The 19,315-nt window shown below is 43.5% G+C and overlaps 1 protein-coding gene across 2 annotated transcripts in view; it reads right to left on the reverse strand.

The window, feature by feature from the left end:
* The window catches only part of LOC145356548 (contactin-associated protein-like 2), a 1,680,587-nt gene that overhangs the window by 22,291 nt on the left and 1,638,981 nt on the right, over nt 1-19,315 (reverse strand). The gene's annotated exons all lie outside the window — the stretch shown is intronic.

The following is a 19,315-nucleotide window of genomic DNA, read 5'->3' on the forward strand; positions in this document are numbered from 1 at the left end:
AAATATATTTAGCGAGGTAGCCTTCACCACTTCAACGGGCAGAGAATTCCAGAGATTCACACCCTTTGAGTGAAGAAGTTCCTCCTCAACTCCGATCTAAACTGCACCCCCCCCTTATCTTGAGGCTGTGCCCTCTAGTCCTGCTATCCTTTCAAAGCGGGAAGAATCTCTCTACCTCTACCCTATCCATCCCTTTCATTATCTTATACGTCTCTATAAGATCCCCCCTCATCCTTCTAAACTCCAGCGAGTACAGACCCAGTCTATTTAGTTTCTCTTCATAGTCCAACCCCCTCATCTCCAGTATCAGCCTGGTGAACTTCCTCTGCACTCCCTCCAATGCCAATATATCCTTGCGCAAGTGCGGCGACCAAAACTGCACACAGTACTCCAGCTGCGGCCTCACCAGTGCCCTGTACAGTTGCAGCAAGACCTCCCTGCTTTTATATTCTATCCCCCTCGCTATAAAGGCCAGCATTCCATTCGCCTTCTTGATCACCTGCTGCACCTGCAGACTGGGTTTTTGGGACTCATGCACAAGGACCCCCAGGGCCCTCTGCACTGTAGCATGCTGCAGCTTTTTGCCCTTTAAATAGTAATCCCTCCTACTATTATTTCTGCCAAAGTGGATAACCTCACACTTACTAACATTATACTCCATCTGCCAGGTTCTCGCCCACTCGCTCAGCCTATCCAGATCCTTCTGCAGACTTTCCACACCCTCCATGCAACTTGCTTTTCCACTCATCTTCGTGTCATCAGCAAATTTCGTCACCCTACACTCAGCCCCCTCTTCCAGATCATCTATATAAATGGTTTTGGGCGCCGTACTTACGCAAGGATATTTTGGCCTTGGAGGGAGTGCAGAGGAGGTTTACTAGGCTGATGCTGGAGTTGAGGGGGTTGAGCTATGAGGAGAGGCTGAATAAACTAGGCTTGTACTCGTTAGAGTTTAGAAGAATGAGGGGAGATCTCATTGAGACATATAAGATGATGAATGGGATGGATAGGATAGAGGTGGAGAGACTCTTCCCGCTCAGAAAGGACAGTAGGACTAGGGGGCACAGCCTCAAGATAAAGGGGGGGTGGTTTAGAACGGAGTTGAGGAAGAACTTCTTCACTCAAAGGGTGGTGAATCTCTGGAATTCTCTGCCCGTTGGAAGTGGTGGAGGCTACCTCGCTAAATATTTTTAAGATGCGGGTTGATGGGTTTTTGATAAGAGAGGGGATTAAGGGTTATGGGGAGAGGGCGGGAATGTGGAACTGAGCCACGACAGATCAGCCATGATCTTATTGAATGGTGGGGCAGGCTCGAAGGGCCAGATGGCCTACTCCTGCTCCTATTTCTTATGTTCTTATGTAAATAGCTGAGGCCCCAGTACCGAGCCCTGCGGCACTCCACTATTCACCAACCGCCAATCAGAATAGCACCTAATGATACCAACTCTCTGCCTCCTATTAGACAACCAATCCTCTATCCACGCTAACACCATACCCCCAACTCCATGCACCCTAACCTTCTGAAACAACCTTTTGTGAGACACCTTATCAAACGCCTTTTGAAAATGTAGAAACACCACATCCATCGGTTCCCCTTTGTCTACCGCACTAGTCACAGCCTCATAGAAATCCAATAAATTTGTCAAACATGACGTCCCCTTAATGAATCCGTGCTGCGTCCGCTCTATCAAACCATTCCTTTCCAGCTGCCTCGCTATTTCTTCTTTGATGATGGATTCAAGTATTTGTCCAACTACAGACGTTAAAACAAACCAGCCTATAATTGCCTGCCTTTTGTCTGCTACCTTTTTTAAACAGCGGCGTAACATTAGCCATTTTCCAATCTTCCAGCACTTCCCCGGAATGCAGCGAATTTTGGTAAATAATCACTAAGGCATCCACTATCACCTCTGCCATTTCCTTCAGAACATTCCATCCGGTCCTGGGGACTTGTCCACCATCAGTCCCGTTAGTCTATCAAGCACTACCTCTCTAGTGACAGTAATCGCATTCAGGCCCTCAACTCCTACCATCCTTCTATCTTTAATATCTGGCAAACTATTTGTGTACTCCTCCGTGAAGACCAAGGCAAAAAACTTATTTAAGGCCTCAGCCATTTCCTCATCTCCCACCACTAAATCCCCCGTCTCATCCGCTAAGGGTCCAACATTCACTCTAGCCAGCCTCCTCTTCTTTATATATTTGTAAAAAATCTTACTGGCCTTTTTTATATTTAGTGCTAGTTTAGCTTCATTGTCTATCCTTCCTTTCTTTATCAACTTCTTAGTCATTCTTTGTTGATTTTTAACCTTTCCCAATCTTTTAATCGCCCACTACTTTTAGCCACTCTGAACGCATCAGCTTTTAATTTAATACTCTCCTTTATTTCCTTCGATAACCACGGCTGGTTATCCCTTCTCCTACATTCCTTTTTTACCATTGGAATATATTTCTGCTGAGCACCGAAAAAGATCTCCTTAAAGATCCTCCACTGTTCCTCAGGCGTCCTACCAACCAATCTGCACCCCCAATCTACATTTGCCAATTTCTCATCCTATTGTACTCCCCTCTGTTCAAACAGAGGACACAGGTTTGGGATCCTACTTTCTCATCCTCCATCTGCATCAAAAACTCAGCCATACTATGATCGCTCGTCCCAAGAGGATCCCTCACAATAAGATCCCAAATTCTTCCTGCCTCGTTACACAACACCAGATCTAAGATAGCTCGCTCCCTCGTTGGTTCCGTCACACACTGTTCAAAGAAACTATCCCGGCAGCATTCCAAGAACTCTTCCTCAAGCCCACCGCGTCCAACTTGGGTCAAACAATCAATATGCAGATTAAAATCCCCCATAATTATTGCCGTTGCATTTCTGCACGCATCATTTATTTGCTTGTTTATAGCCCGCCCCACCTCTAAGTTATTATTTGGGGGGGGGGCCAACAGACCACACCCACCAGCGTCTTCCTCCTCTTACTGTTCCTTATCTCCACCCACAACGCTTCCACGTTTTGCTCTTTGGAGCCTATATCTTCCCTTACTACCGCCCTGATATTATCCTTAATCAGCAGAGATACCCAACCCCCTTTTTCCTCCCGTCTATCCTTATGGACTTAGGGGTAGTGTCTTGAGATGGATAGAAAGTGGTTAGCAGACAGGAAACAAAGAGTTGCAATAAATGGGTCTTTTTCCAATTGGCAGGCAGTGACTACTGGGGTACCACAAGGATATGTGCTAGGACCCCAACGGTCAACATTATATGTTAATGATTTGGAAGTGGGAAATTAATGTATTATCTACAAGTTTGCAGTTGTTACAAAGTTGAGTGGGAGGGTGAACTGTGAGGAGGATTCAGAGATGTTTCGGTGTGATTTGGACAGGCTAAATAAGTGGGCAAATGCGTGGCAGATGCAGTATAATGTGGATAAATGTAAGGTCATCAACTTCGGTAGCAAAAATAGGAAGGCAGATTATTTGAATGGGTGTAAATTGAGAGAGGTGGATGCCCAGCAAGACTTCTGTGTCCTCATGCATCAATCATTGAAAGTAAGTACGCAGGTACAGCAGGCAGTAAAGAAGGCAAATGCTTTGTTAGCCTTTGATTTGAGTATAGGAGTATGAGTGTTTTAGTGCAATTGTACAGGACATTGGTGAGGCTGCACCTGGAATATTATGGGCAATTTTGGTGTCCTTATCTGAGGAAAAATGTCCTTACTATAGAGGGACTACAGCAAAGGTTTACCATGTTAATTCCTGGAATAGCAGGTCTGTCACATGAGGAGGGACTAAGTCGGTTGTGATTCAAATATTTGGAGTTTAAAAGAGACAGGATCTCATGGAAAGTAATGAAATTCCAACAGGATTAGACAGGGTTGATTCAGAAATAATTTTCCCGATGGTGGGAGAATCCAGAAATAGGGGCTATAGTTTGAGGATTATCGGTAAACTTTTAGGACTAAGATAAGGAATTTTTTTTTCACCCTCGGAGTGGTGAATGTGTGCAATTCACTATCACAGAAAGTATTTGAGGCCAAGATATTGTGTGATTTCAAGAAGAAATTAAATATAGCTCTTGGGGCTAAAGGGATCAAAGGATATGAGGGGTAGGTGGGGTCAGGATATTGAATTTGATGATCAGCTATGATCAAAATGAATGGTGGAGCAGGCTTGAAGGGCTAAATGGACTTCTCATGCTTCTATTTTCTATGACAGAGGTGGAGAATTCTTTGGAAGCCACTTTCCCCTGTTGTTTCCACGTTGTAAAGAAGTGAAATGCATCTGCCCATATAATGAAAACTGAATGTTAATAAAATGTATTGCATCCAATATATTTTCTGTCAATTAAAATTGAGAATTAAAACAAGTTACTAAATAGATTCCCAAAGCAGGGATAGGGAGGGATACTTGACACCTGTCGTTTGCAATTCCTGCACCGTGTTTAGGAATTGCTTCCAATTGTTTGAGCTCAAGCTGACGGTTTCTAAGCTAAAGGGCAGCAGAAGTCACTGCCAAGCATCAGTGAGGCTGAGAGTTTCCTGGAACATATGTTTCAGAAGGTGCTCACCCCACAGGTAGTGAAAGTTCAGGATTGGAGATGGGTGGCCTACTGGAAGAATAGGAATAGGAAGTAAACGCAGGAGTCCTAAGCAAATGTACCATTTTCAGATCCTCAGCACTGAAGACACTTGGAAGAAAGGCAGTGTAGACCATCAACATTCAGGGCAAAGGGCAACACAGTGGGTAAACAAAATGTTGAAAAGCAGTTGTTATAGAACATTCCATTGTTAGGGAACATTTCTGTAACCTCACTGACAACCCTACTTGGTGTGTAGCATTCTTGCTGCCATGATAAACATCATGGAGAGAGCAGTGAGTCAGAAATTGTGTCACATATCAGTACCAATGAAACAAAATGGGCAGATGTAGAGACCCACAGAGCATGAGTCAGAAGTTTATAAAGTAGGGGTGCAATTGTCCCAAATGTATTCTAAATGTTGGCCCCAGTGGGAAATCTGGTGAGATACCTATTGAGAGGGTCGGTGTGATTCTAAGTGTGGTTGAATTGCGAACTGAAAGTTTTTTGGAGCGTGGGGAGACTCTCACTGAATTCTCCCACACTTTGGGCCCTATTTTACCATTTTGATTTTAAGTGCTGGCAAACTTGAAATTGGGAGTGTTTCACATCTGATTTTTAGAAGTTCTGAGGTGCCTCCATATGCACTCTGTCTGAAAAAATAACAGCAATTTCAAATCACGCTGCAGAAGCTTGTGGGCGGGGCTTACCATGACCAAAATCCTGTTGCTCTGATTGGTACCTCCAATTGTGCATGCGCAGAAAAATGATAGAATGCGACTCCCTTGCCACACCACTCCTGGGCCGGATAATGCTCCCCCAGTGCCCCCACAGACATTGCCCTACCCCATAACATTACTGATTCCCTTATCCCCCCCACCCTTTCCTGCCACCCAGACCGATCTTGGGCCCCTCCCTCTTCTCCCCAATCTCAGGCAGAGTGACAGTGGACCCCCCTCCCCCTCACTGATCTCAGGCAGTGGCTTCGGATCCCACCTTTCCCCCACTCATGTCAGGCAGAGTGGCAGCAGACCCCTTTCCCCTCGTGATCTCGGGTAGAATAGCCGTGGACCCCCTCCTTACAGCCCCCCACCATCTCAGGCAGAGTAGCAGCAGACCCCCCCCTTTCCCCCTCACTGATCTCAGGCAGAGTGGCAGCAGCCCCCCCCACCCCGCCCCAAACGATCTCAAGCAGACAGCAGTCGGATGCTCGGCACTTACCTCCTAACTGTAGTGCCCAAATCAGCATTATGTGGAGCATGTCTGTTTTGTGTCGATTCTGGGCAGGCGGACATGGTAGTAAGGGGGTCAGTGCTGGTAAGGATGGGTGTGCAGTCCCTTTAGTCAATTTAAAAGCATACAAATGCATTTAAATAGCTATTGTGTCCATTTCGAGTGTGGTCCCAATCATGACCATTTTCGGGCCTTGGTAATGAGGGAACTGGCGTGGATGTGGGCATGGATTGTGCTGCTCGCCTCACACCTGACCTTACCAAGTTTTCGCAGCTGAAAACGGGCGCAACTTGATGGTAAAATCCAACCCTAAGAATTTGTTTTGGAATGGAGCGAATAGACACCGGGGCACTCCGATCTCAAAATTCATTTGAAGGACCATCTCACACATTGCAACCCCACGCAGACATGGGAAACAGCCCCCAATCCTTGATCTCAGGGGGGCAACTCGAGATTACGAAATGTCCAGATTACCCCTCATCACAGCACACGGGCATGAGGGTGAGCTGGCCCCATCCCTACCCATCTTTGCCAGCATCAGCCCCCCACACCCTCCCCAAATGGGTGAAACTCCTCTATGAGGCCCCGCTCATTCAGGAATCCCTTTCAGGCCCTGCCTGTTGCTAGATAATCTGGCATTGTTAGGTCATCAGTGGGTAATGTCAGAGGACTGACCCCGATTGCCCACGGGCTTCAATGGCATCCCGGCAAGGCCATCACGACTGGTTTGTTTGTGGAGACCAGCAGTGATTCATGTCAGGTTACTGCAGTGCACAAAATTGGTGAATTGCAGGAGCTGGGATAATCCACCTCCAAATCGACTCTACATGTTTAAAAGATTATTTAAATATGCTAATCTGGTTCACGCCCAGGAAGATTATGTCAGGGTGCAGGGGCTGGGAGAATCCCAAAAGGGGTTCTCCCCAGCGCTAAATGCGCTATGGCCACTGCCCTGCAATTCTCCAGCCCCTGTAATCTGCACATAAATGTGAGGCCGGAGAATTATGGCCTGAGACTGATGAAAGTAATCCCTGGATCCTTCTCATTGATTTTTGATTTGATTTATTATTGTCACATGTATTAACATACAGTGAAAAATATTGATTCTTGCGTGCTATACAGACAAAGCATACCGTTTGTAGAGAAAGAAACGAGTGCAGAGTGTAGTGTTACAGTCAAAGCGAGGGTGTCGAGAAAGATCAACTTAATGCAAAGTAGTTACATTCAAAATTCTGATGGCAGCAGGAGAGAAGCTGTTCTTGAGTCAGTTGGTATGTGACCTCAGACTTCGGTATCTTTTTCCCGAAAGAAGAAGGTGGAAGAGAGAATGTCCGGGGTGCATGGGGTCCTTAATTATGTTGGCTGTTCTGCCAAAGCAGCAAGATGTATAGACAGAGTCACTGGATGGGAGGCTGGTGTGCGTGATGGATTGAACTACATTCACAACCTTTTGTGCTTCCTTGCGGTCTTAGACAGATCAGGAGCCATACCAAGCTGTGATACAACCAAAAAGAATATTTTCTATGGTGCATCTGTAAAAGTTGGTGAGAGTTATAGCTGACATGCCAAATTTCCTTAGTCTTCAGAGAAAGTAGAGGCTTTGGTGGGCTATCATGTCAGCTTGGGGGGGACCAGGACAGGTTGCTGCTGATCTGGACACTTAAAAATGTGAAGCTCTCGACCCTTTCTACTTCGTCCCCATTGATGTAGACAAGGCACATGTTCTCCTCTAAGCTTCCTGAAGTCAATGACAATCTCCTTCATTTTGTTGACATTGACGGAGAGATTATTGTTGCTGCACCAGTTCACACGTTTCTCTATCTCATTCCTGTACTCTTGTCATTGTTTGAGATCTGACCCACTACAGTGGTGTCGTCAGCAAACTTGAAAATCGAATTGGAGGGGAATTTGGCCACAGAGTCATAGGTGTATGAAGAGTATAGTAGGGGGCTGAGAACACAGCCCGTGGGGCACTGGTGTTGAGGATAATCATGGAGGACGTGTTGCTGCCCATCGTCGCAGAGGGATGTGCTGAGGCCCAAGCCACAGAGTTTGGAGATGAGTTTCGTGGAAATAATGGTGTTGAAGGCTGAGCTGTAGTCAATAAATAGGAGTCTGACGTAAGTGTCCTTGTTATCTAGGTGTTCCAGGGTTGAATGCAGAGCCAGGGAAATGGCGTCTGCTGTGGACCTGTTGCGGCGGTAGGCAAACATAGTGGATCCGGGTAGTCCAGGAGGCTGGAATTGACTCGTGCCATGACTAACCTTTCAAAGCACTTCATAATGATGATGTCAGAGCTCCTGGCCGATAGTTATAGATAGATCTGATAGATCCTCCCTATCTTACCATTTCTATTCTATCACATTGCCATGTGATAGTGAGAATAGAAATGGGAAGATAGGGAGGATCAATTCACGGCTTGAAACATGGTGCACAAAGGAAGACATAATTTTCTTTGGGCACTGGGAAAAGTTCTGAGGTAAGAGGCATCTATCTATTCCAAATGGCTAGGTTTCACCTCAGTATACCTGGGATCAATGTCCCTGATGGAAAGTTCAACTTTGTGGTTTAGGAGGGTTTAAACTAAATTGGCAAAATATAGAAACAGAAAAGAGGAATAAGGTGTATAAATGAGTGAAAGTGTTGGATAGCTCTAGGGAAGGAAGTAGTACCTTGATTGATCGGAACAGACTGATGCAAGTCAACTTGGTTAGTTACTTAACTTGGTCATTTTTATACTATATTTGCTGTGTTATGGACAGGGAAGAAGTACATAAGAACATAAGAAATAGGAGCAGGAGTAGGCCATCCCTTTCCACCTGACCGCAACAAGACGTATTTTAAAGAATAAGTGTTTTAATTTCTTGAGTACAATGACTCTTAAGAACAAACACAAGACAGGTTTTTTTCTCAACAGCAGCCACTCACACACAAACAAGACACACGAAAATGGTGGTTACAAAAGAATGAGCGTGAAATTAGGTTTTCAAAATGTCCAAAAAGTTATTGTTACTCCCCAGTCTTGAGATGAAAGCTGGAAACATGCAGGATGGATGATTCTCTTTTGGTTTACTGAGGAAATGGAAGTGGCAAATTTCTGATAACAAATTCACAGTGGCCAATTACTTGCAATAGCAGGTTTCTGGCTCGATTCTTCAAATTGGTTGGTAAATGGTTATACCTATTTCTCTGCCTGTCAGCGGACAGAGCAGGGTTTTTTCTCTTTGCTGAGTGGAATTTCTTCCCTCTGTGGTCTCCTGCTCTCTCAGAATGAAGATATCAGGCTGCTCTCAAAAATCTCTTAATAAAGGTTTCTTATCACAAACTAGTCACATGATGGGTGTTCCCACTGTCCACATAAATAGTCCCTAGTGACACACAATGATGTCTGAATCGATATCATTTTCATCTACTTGTGATAGAATGGTTTTTCCCTCATACAAATTCTGTGAAATTTCATTCTGCAGCCACTAAGTCTGTAGAATCATTGGGCATTAGTTTTTGTAGGTATTTGAACAATAGCAGCTGTTAAATCCACAAGAGAGGCCGACTGCATTTTTAATGGCTTTCCAATGCAATGTTCCAAAAGATTATTCACATTTTAATGGGCTTACCAGATAAGCATCCAACCACGGACAGTTTCATAAATATTTGGCAGGGAGGAGAGGTTGCTTAACTTCCTGATTCCAACTTACTTCAATATAAATTGTCCATTTCCCATCCTATTTTTAAAACTAGAGTGTCAATTTTTCCATAAAGCTATTAGTATAACTGCATGGGTGTGAAAACTCTAATAAGTATCACGGTCAAGGAAGCTATTTTACTGTTAATACCTGGCTGAAGAATTCATTTTGTATTATGTATAAACTATCTGTATTGATTAAATTGCTATATTAACTAGTAGCCAGTCATGAAATGCAAGATTAGAGAGGTTATAATTAGTGAACTAATGTAATTAATGCGTGTATTAGAAAGTGTATTAGTATCAATGTATAATAGCTAAAAAGCTGAACGTCTCTAGAAAGCACAGTCTCAGCAAAATAGTGTAAAATGGAACCAAGGATTGACAAGATAAACAGTAAGCGTTCAAAGAAGAATGGCAAGTGGAGTGGGGAGGGATTGGGAACAGGGGAGCTAGCAAGGTATGAGAGAGGTGGTGAATAGTTGGGAGAAAGGCAGTGAGTGAGATGGAAGCAGGGTTGCCAGAAAGAGGATGGTGGTAGGCTAGTGAAAATCATATCTTTTCCGAGCTGAATTTCACCTGCACCATTTTTGGCACAGGCAGCTACCTGGGAGGTTGCAGATAGTGACTTCACAGGCACTGCAATAATATGTACAGCGACTGCACCACTGTCTGCAGTTGTGTCAGCTTAAGAAGTCTTCTTTCAGTCAAGTATACACACAATAATGTATAATTGGCTCAGTTGACTAAAACATGGTTCAGAGTAATTCAACAGCGTGGAGTTGATTTCCATTTTGGCTTATATAGACTTAGGACCTGCCACCATGTTCTGCTTGAATGTGTAAAGTAATGGCAAATCACCACAGACAAAACCTGCCAAAAAAAAGGCTCAGGATTAAGCATCAGCAGACAATGTGCCAAGGACCTGCCTTCAGATAATGCACACATGACATAACATATACAAATTGGAGGACACCATAATGAATGGAGATAAATATAAAAATAGCTAGCCTTATTTCCAGCAGATAATTCATAAAAGTGCATGCTGCAATATTGTATGCAGTGGCAAGGCCAAAATGTGGTTTATTACTTACTCAGGTTAGACTGCTGGCCTTTAAGATGTCATGAGTTAATGGTCCGTAATGGGGAATCATGACAAGTAAATACCTGTCATTGCACCAGCAGATAAGATATTTGTGATAGAGATTGTTTGTACAAGTCATTAGACTAAAGTACAAATTACTCTATTTTATAGAGGAAAAAGGAACTAAAGGAATGAATGATCATTATCTCAATTTCCATTTATACAGACAATAGAAAACCCCCAAGTTCAATGACAACAGGTCATTAGTCAAAACGGAGATCTTCCTATTCACATTTTCTATTTCTGGCCTGTAGCCTTGAACAGGATTTGTTCGAAACTGCATGTGGTTTGAAGGGAATATACTGACGTTACTTCGTACCCATTGAAAGTGAATGGTTAGGGACCAATTTTATTTCACTGAGGTATATCAGTATTAAGCACTTGAGCAAATCTTATCAGACTTCTGTTGTAATGGTGTCTGAAAATGCAGTGGGAGAAACTGCACAGGAAGTTTAAGGAATAATCAATCAGGGAAGGATGCAGGGTAAACAAGATGAGGATACCAACAAAGGGGTGGGGGGGGAGGGCAGGGTAGATTTGGGCATGAAAGTGGAGGAGGGTGAGGTCAAGAGGAGGTGGACAAGGAGGCAATGGCATTAAGCTCCATTAATTAAATAAACTCCATCACCAGTTTGCATTTCTGTACCAAATCTATAGCACGAAGTGACATAGCAAATGTGATGGCAAGTTTTCTACACCGTGCTCGACACCTGGAAGCACAACACAAAATACGAGTACCCAGAGTATTACAGATTGAGGAATAAATGGAAGTTTCACACCATGGTGAATTATGGCATATTAAAAGGAAAAAAGTGTAATTTTCTAGTTTATTCTTTTCATGGGCATGGAAAAAAAAGAGAGGGGGTCGTACCAAAAACAAGCACAGACAAACTTCTTCTGCAAATAATATAACTGGTTAGTCATCAGCACAGGCTTGTCTGTAGGTTGCTAGTTGACGCACTTAGAATAGTTTGATTAGGGTACCAAACAATGTGGAAAGTAAATAGTAGAATGGCCCAATATGTGGAGGTCCAGTACACTAGCACTGGTACAATAGCAATTCAACTTCCTCCAACACTGAGCTTCTGGTCTCAGATCTATTCTTATTGGGATGTAACATTCAACTCCTTGCCATGGGGAGGAATTGAGAAAATGAAAAAGGGAAATAAAAAGATGAGGTGAAGGAAGAGTCTGAGGCATATAGCCCCAAGAAAGGATGTGTAACATCCTCCAATGGCCAGTTCAAAGCAGTATTAATGGAAAACTGAAAATAAGTGATACATGGCTTGGAGAAACGCACATGGTATTTCATAAAACAAAGATAAATCAAAGAAATTGTTGAGAAGTTTTTTGTAATACAGAATTCATATTCAATAATGAGATGGTATAGTGATTAACATACGGTCCTTTAACATTTGAGACTTGGATACAAATAAAGTCCAGACTGAAGGGGAAGACAATCTCCTCCGTAAAGTGGTGCAAATGATCTAAGTTAAATTCATTTGGGTCAACCTGAAACAAGATACAACAAAACGATAGCTACAGCAAAAAACTGTTCCATAATTCAAAATAAATTGGTAATCTCCTCGGTGGCTATAGGGCTAGAGGAACATTAGACTTGTCAAACAGCAAAACCGATATACCTCTTCACACAGTCTTCACATTAAGCTAAAGAAATTCCAAAATTTTACTTTTGGGATGGATTGATTAATCAAGCTGATCATGCTTGATCAAATTAAAAATATACTTATTTTGAAAATTATAGGTTGCAATCTGGTCAATGGGAAAAAGTTCAACACCACTCTTTGTGCAACATGGTGGCAGATTGGATAGCACCGCTGCCTCGCAGCACCAAACACCTGGGTTCAATTCTGGCATTGGGTGACTTCTTGAGTGGAGTTTGCATGTTCTCTCCATATCAGCGTAAGTTTCCTCCAGATGCTCTGGTTTCATCCCACAGTCAAAAGATGAACAGGTTAGGGAGTGATCATGGTAAAATGCCATTTAGTGTCTCAAGATGTCTAGGTTAGCTGGATTATCCATAGTAAATGTATGGGGTTGCTGGGATAGGGTGAGGCAGAGGGCCTGGGTAAGATACTCTATCAGAGAGACTTGATGGGCTGAATGACCTCTTTCTACACTAAAGGGATTCTATGATTTAAAAAATAACTAATTGAGGGACACTGCATTAGTACCTGATGCTAAATTAGTATTTGGAAAGGATAAGTACAAAAAGCAATAATGTTAATATGAGGCATACAAGATGATCAGACGATTAGATAGGGTGGACAGGGAAAGCCTTTTTCCTCAGATGGTGATGGCTAACATGAGGGGACATAGCTTTAAATTGAGGGGTGATAAATATACATAAGAACATAAGAAATAGAGGCAGGAGTAGGCCACCTAGCCTTTCGAGCCTGCCCCGTCATTCAACAAGATCATGGCTGATCTGAAGTGGATCAGTTCCACTTTCCCGCTTTCTCCCCATAACCCTTAATTCCCTTGTCTATCAGAAATCTATCTACCCGTGACTTAAATATATTCAGTGAGGTAGCTTCCACCAATTCAATGGGCAGAGAATTCCAGAGACTCACCACCCTTTGAGTGAAGAAGTTCCTCCTCAACTCTGATCTAAACGCCCCCCCCTCTTTATTTTGAGGCAGAGCCCTCTAGTTCTGCTACCCTTTCTAAGCGGGAAGAAACTCTCTACCTCTATTCTATTAGCCCCTTTATTATCTTATAAGTCTCATTAAGATCCCCCCTCAGCCTTCTAAACTCCAACGAGTACATACCCAGTCTATTCAATCTCTCTTCATAGGCTAACCCCCTCATCTCCGGTATCAGCCTGGTGAACCTTCTCTATACTCCCTCCAAGGCCAAAATATCCTTTCGCAAATGCGGTGACCAAAACTGCACACAGTACTCCAGTTGTGGCCTCACCAGTGCTCTGTACAGTTGCAGCAAGACCTCCCTGCTTTTATATTCTATCCCCCTCGCTATAAAGGCCAACATTCCACTTGCCTTCTTGATCACCTGCTGCACCTGCAGACTGGGTTTTTGCGATTCGTGCACAAGGAGCCCCAGGTCCCTCTGCACCGTAGCATGCTGCAGCTTTTCACCCTTTAAATAATAATCCCTCCTACTATTATTTCTATCAAAGTGGATAACCTCACATTTGCTAATATTATACTCCATCTGCCAGGTCCTCGCCCACTCGCTCAGCCTATCCAGATCTCTCTGCAGACTTTCCGCGCCTTCCACGCAATTTGCTTTTCCACTCACCTTCGTGTCATCACCAAATTTTGTTACCCTACACTCAGCCCCCTCCTTCAGATCGTCTATGTAAATGGTAAACAGTTGAGGCCCCATCACTGATCCTTGCGGCACTCCACTCGTCACCAACTGCCAACCAGAACAGCACCCACTGATTCCAACTCTCTGCTTCCTGTTAGACAACCAATCTTCAAACCACGCTAACACCTTACCTCCAACTCCGTGCACCCTAACCTTTTGCAGCAACCTTTTGTGAGGCACCTTATCAAACGCCTTCTGGAAATCTAAAAACACCACATCCACCGGTTCACCTCTGTCTACCGCACTAGTCACATCCTCATAGAAATCCAATAAATTCGTTAAACACGACTTCCCCTTCACGAATCCATGCTGTGTCTGCTTGATCAAACCGTTCTTTTCTAGGTGTCTTGCTATTTCTTCTTTGATGACAGATTCTAGCATTTTTCCAACTATGGACATTAAGCTAAATACAGGACGGATGTCAGAGGTAGGTTCTTTACGCAGAGGGTAGTAAGGGCGTGGAATGCTCTGCCTGCAGCAGTAGTGGACTCGCTGACCGTAAGGGCATTCAAATAGTCATTGGATAGGTATATGGATAATATTGGAATAGTTTAGGTTAGAAGGTCATTAGATTGGTTCCACTAGTCGGCGCAACATTGAGGGCCAAAGGGCCTGTACTGCGCTGTAATGTTCTATGTTTTAAAAATGTCTTTGCAACTAAGACATATTATTGATTTTTCTTTCAAATCAACTCTATAATGTTGAAACATTTACACCAAAAACACAGCCAGAAAATGACTGAGAAAATATGGTGACATTATTAGTTCTTTATAATAATCAGCGAATCATTATTTAGCTTATCAAACCTCAAGAGAACTGTCAGAGACAAAAAAAATCTAGCTTTGTAACTTGGAAGTACACTTACGAGTTTCCTTTGCGAAGCTACTGGTTTCACAGGGCCCGATTTTACCAAAAATTCGCACCCGTTTTTGGGCGCGAAATCGCGGTAAATTTGGGCACCCGGCCTGTAACGTGATCTGCACCCGAAACCGAGCAGATCGTGCCTTCACTGACACCCAATTTGGGCGCAGATCCGGTACGTGCCCCAATCGGGTGGCCTGACGATTTAAATGTATTAGCATACATTTAAATTGATTTAATGAACCGCGTGCCTATCTCTACCGCCAAATCCCATTTTACCGTCTTCGGATCTGTTCCGATCTGCGCTGTTATCAACCTGCAGAATAAAAATCCGAAGTGGATTCCTATTCTGCAGGGGAACCTCTGAAGCCCATTCTCCTCGAACACCCTTCGCACACCCACTAACCACCCCGGCAGACACGCCCCCATCCCGCGATCCGAACCCCCTGGGAGGCAAGCCACCCCTCCCCACCCCACCGCCAGCTGAGCTGCCCCCCTGCGATCCGAACCCCCCGGGAGGCAGCCCCCCCCCCCCCCCCCCCCGGGAGGCAAGCCCCCCTCGGCAGAGCACACCCCTTTGCAATCCAACCCTCCCAGGAGGCAGCCCACCGCCCACAATCCACCCCCCCAGAGGCAGGCCCCTCCTCGGCACAGCACACCCTCCCAACCTACCTCGATTGCTGCTCTCCATCATCCTTCTGACCTGTACTTGTTGATGTGGAGATGCCGGCATTGGACTGGGGTCAACACAGTAAGAAGTCTCACAACACCAGGTTAACTTTAACCAAGTGTTGTGAGACTTCTTACTGCACCCGCTGGACAGCTTGCAGCACCTTCCTGGCCTTCCGCTGGCGTATGCCAGAGGAGGCGGCAGGCTCAGATTGGATGATCAGGTGATGGAGATTCTCCCAAGTCCATCCTCCACCACCCCTCCCCAACCAGAGATTCAACTGTTGACCAATGCCAGCATCTCAACATCAACGAGTGCAGGTCAGAAGGATGGTGGAAGGAGAGCAGCAATCGAGGTAGGCTGGGGGGTTGTGTGCTCCGCCGAGGGGGGCTGCCTCCTGGAGTGGGGTGGTGGTGTCTGATCGCCCGGGGCGGGGGGGGGGGGGTTGTGCTGCCTCCCAATAGCCTCCGATTGGTAAAATTGGGCCCATAGTCAAACAATCCTGTGTGGAAAAGGTAGATATGTAACAAATTTTAGTGTGCAAAAATCAAAAATACGTTCTTGACACTGGTGGAAAAGATGCTATATCATTGGTAAACTTCACAATTGGCCCAGAATTTCCTGAATTGGCAAGATTCAGGCACATGTAGTAAATTCTGCTGATGTTCTTCACTGTTGCTGGTCCAAAATTTACTGATTTTCATTTTAGAATACCTCCAGGTGCATGACATGGCCAATAGCCATTTACAGAATTTTATATTCAATTTTATATTATATTCCTATGCATACCTATATGTGTGCATCTATTTAATCTGCATGCAGTAAGTTAGAACTGCATTCTATCTTACATAGCTGCTCTATCTTAACTCAAATCTTAACCTTATTTGGTTTAAGTAATTCCATTATTCAAAGCTGTGGTCTCCTTGCTTAAAGGTTAAGTAAACAACTAACTAACCATACCTAGTTAATGGGTGTCATTGATGTCAACATAATCTAAATCAAATCTCAAATACCAGAACTCAAAATAAATCAGATAAGTCTCCTGTTTCGCATTACATTTAATTGGAATAAATGGAAAGAAGTGGCTGGTTTCATTTCATTTCTTTGCTACTGCCTTTAAAGAATGCACATGATGGTGGCTAGATGATGGATTAAATTTAGCCAAGCATGTTGAAAGGGTTACAGTTAAACTGCAAAACTTTTCTAAATCCATGCTTTATAACTGAAATGATTTCCTTTAATTTATTATGTTCAGGCAGCTAACTCACAGATAATGTTATCAGAAGCCATTTCCACAGTCCGAGAAATGACAGCACAATAGCAATCCACATCCAGAAGTGAGTACTCATGGACAATTCACTCAGTCCCTTCAACAAGGATAAACCAAATGCCTGCTATTTCTGAACTGATGAAAAATGATAAGAATTTCACCTGAAATTGGCTTTCCATGTTTACAAATGTCCTGAATGACATGACCCTCTTCTCAGTCATTACTTACACTGCTGCCAGGTCACCAGGACCATTATATTTCAGCCAAAGTAACAGCAGTGCGAAACCCAATGTTAATCCAGGAAACATCCAATGATGCTAATAGGTGCACCAGACCTATAATTTTTCACAAAGCTGACAGATCAGTGCAGAAGACTCAGGAGTTTTGCTAGGAAAAAATAAATTTCTTCCTTATCTATCTTTCATGTATTGTTCATGGGTCCCTACAACATAGATTCCACAATACAATGCGTCGTCTCCAGGAAATTCTAGGCAATACTATTTACAGGAATATGAATTACAAAACTAAAGGGAAACCTGTATGCATGTCTTACTTATGTGAGTATAAACTGGGAAGATGAACAGACATGTTACCTTGTATCATGTGATATCTTTGAGTGGAGAAATACTGTAGCACACACATGGATGTCTAATTTGATTATTTTCAACTTCCATTTTCTCCATGAACCTCTGAAAGTAAAATCTGATCGATGGGCGAGATCTTGAGCCAACGTTTGCCATCCATGTGATTGGTGACAAGTGCTCAAAAAGTCACAAATCTCGCCATGAGATCACAACTTTGATTTTCGCTGCCCCTTGCTGGCAATGTTAAATACATTTTAATATATTTGAATCTGATTTGTCCACCTCTCTCCCACCACATTTTGACACCGCGCCAACGTGATGGCACATCAGCACGGTTTACAACACGCACAGATATGAACCTGTTGTTGGGAGTCTCCCTGGGATAGAGTGATGGTCAGACAATGGCCTGGCATTGCTCCCTGACAGAGGTTGGCATTGCGAGCTTCTTGAAGGATGGGGAATTCATTTAGAATCAGCTGTGTATCTTCACCTGAACTCTATGCTTTTCCAAAACTTAACAGCCTTTCAACATGGGTCTGTCTATTTGGTGCTGAAATAAGTATCTCATGAAAGTAAGTATTCCATGAATATCCTACAAAATTTGGTTCATCACCTTTGGAAAATTCCAGGGCTGTAAAAACACCACATGGCAGCCTATGAAACTGAGATAGGCCAATGTGTGTATTAATAGGCAAACATGACTTGACTGATCATTTAACTCAAATTGCAAACAGATTTGTCAGATAAAAGCAAAATACTGCCGATGCTCGAATCTGAACCTAAAAAAATGCTGGAAAATTTCAGTAGGTCTGACAGCATCTGTGGAGAGAGAATAGAGCCAACGTTTTGAGTCTGGATGACCCTTCATCAGAGCTAAGAGCAAAGAAAATCAGAAGAGATTTATACTATGAGGGTGGATAACGGTTGTAATTGGACAAAGGGAATGTAAATGATGATGAAGAAACCTGAAAAAGGTGCTAAAAGTGTCTATTAAGTGATCAGAATGTGTGAATGGCAGAAGGGATGGAAAGTGTTAAGGCTCTGCCTGAGGAATGTGGCAATTGCCCTGAAGGTGGGTGGGGGAGTTGTTGGGGCAAGATGGAGAGCGAGAATGGAGAAGTGGAAAAATGGAAGTGAGAATGAATGTTTGAATGAGATGAAAAGAAGAAATGAAATAAAATAAATGGAAATGGGGCAAAGGTGGTGGGGAGGATTCATGCTGTGAAGTTGTTGAACTCAAAGTTCAGTCCGGAATGCTGTAAAGTGCCCAACTGGAAGATGTGGTGCTGTTCCTCCAGTTTGTGTTAGGGTTCACTAGAACATTGCAAAAGGCAAGGAAGAACATGTGCACAGGAGAGCAGGCTGGTGTGTTTAAGTGACAAACGACAGGAAGGTCTGGGTCCTGCTTTCGGACACAGGTTTATCAAATCTAATTTTGAAAAAATATTGCCTCCTGACAATATCTGTGAACAAATTTTCCATGTTTTTCAAAATATTGGGAGGATTACCTTCTAGTATCTGATTCATAGTTACCATATAATATTTACATATTTGTTCACTACCATCTGACTTTGATACCTTTACTATGGAAGTAGCCCAACTACTTAGTGATAATATTCTCAGTCTCAAGTTTTTTTCTGATTTGTGCTACTTTCTCTCTTCAAGCACATACCGTGCCTGCAGCAAACCAGTCCTGTGTCCCTCTGAACCCGTATGTTGGCCTTGTATCTTGGAATCAGATTGCTGGTTCACTAAACGCCAGAGGGTACATTGTGCTCAGTTGTCTTGCATTGTAAGTTTTGGAACTACATGAAAATGCTTATTCCAGTTTAAGTGTTGCTAACCAGTTTCTTCCTAACAAGGTGTTTTCTTCACCCTAAAATGATGGGCAATTTTTGCAGTTGTTCTTTGTGACTGCAACTGATGCACTTCCCATTTTGG

This window comes from Carcharhinus amblyrhynchos, chromosome 2, assembly GCF_965287045.1.
Source record: "Carcharhinus amblyrhynchos chromosome 2, sCarAmb.v2.hapA, whole genome shotgun sequence".
NCBI lineage: Eukaryota > Metazoa > Chordata > Chondrichthyes > Carcharhiniformes > Carcharhinidae > Carcharhinus > Carcharhinus amblyrhynchos.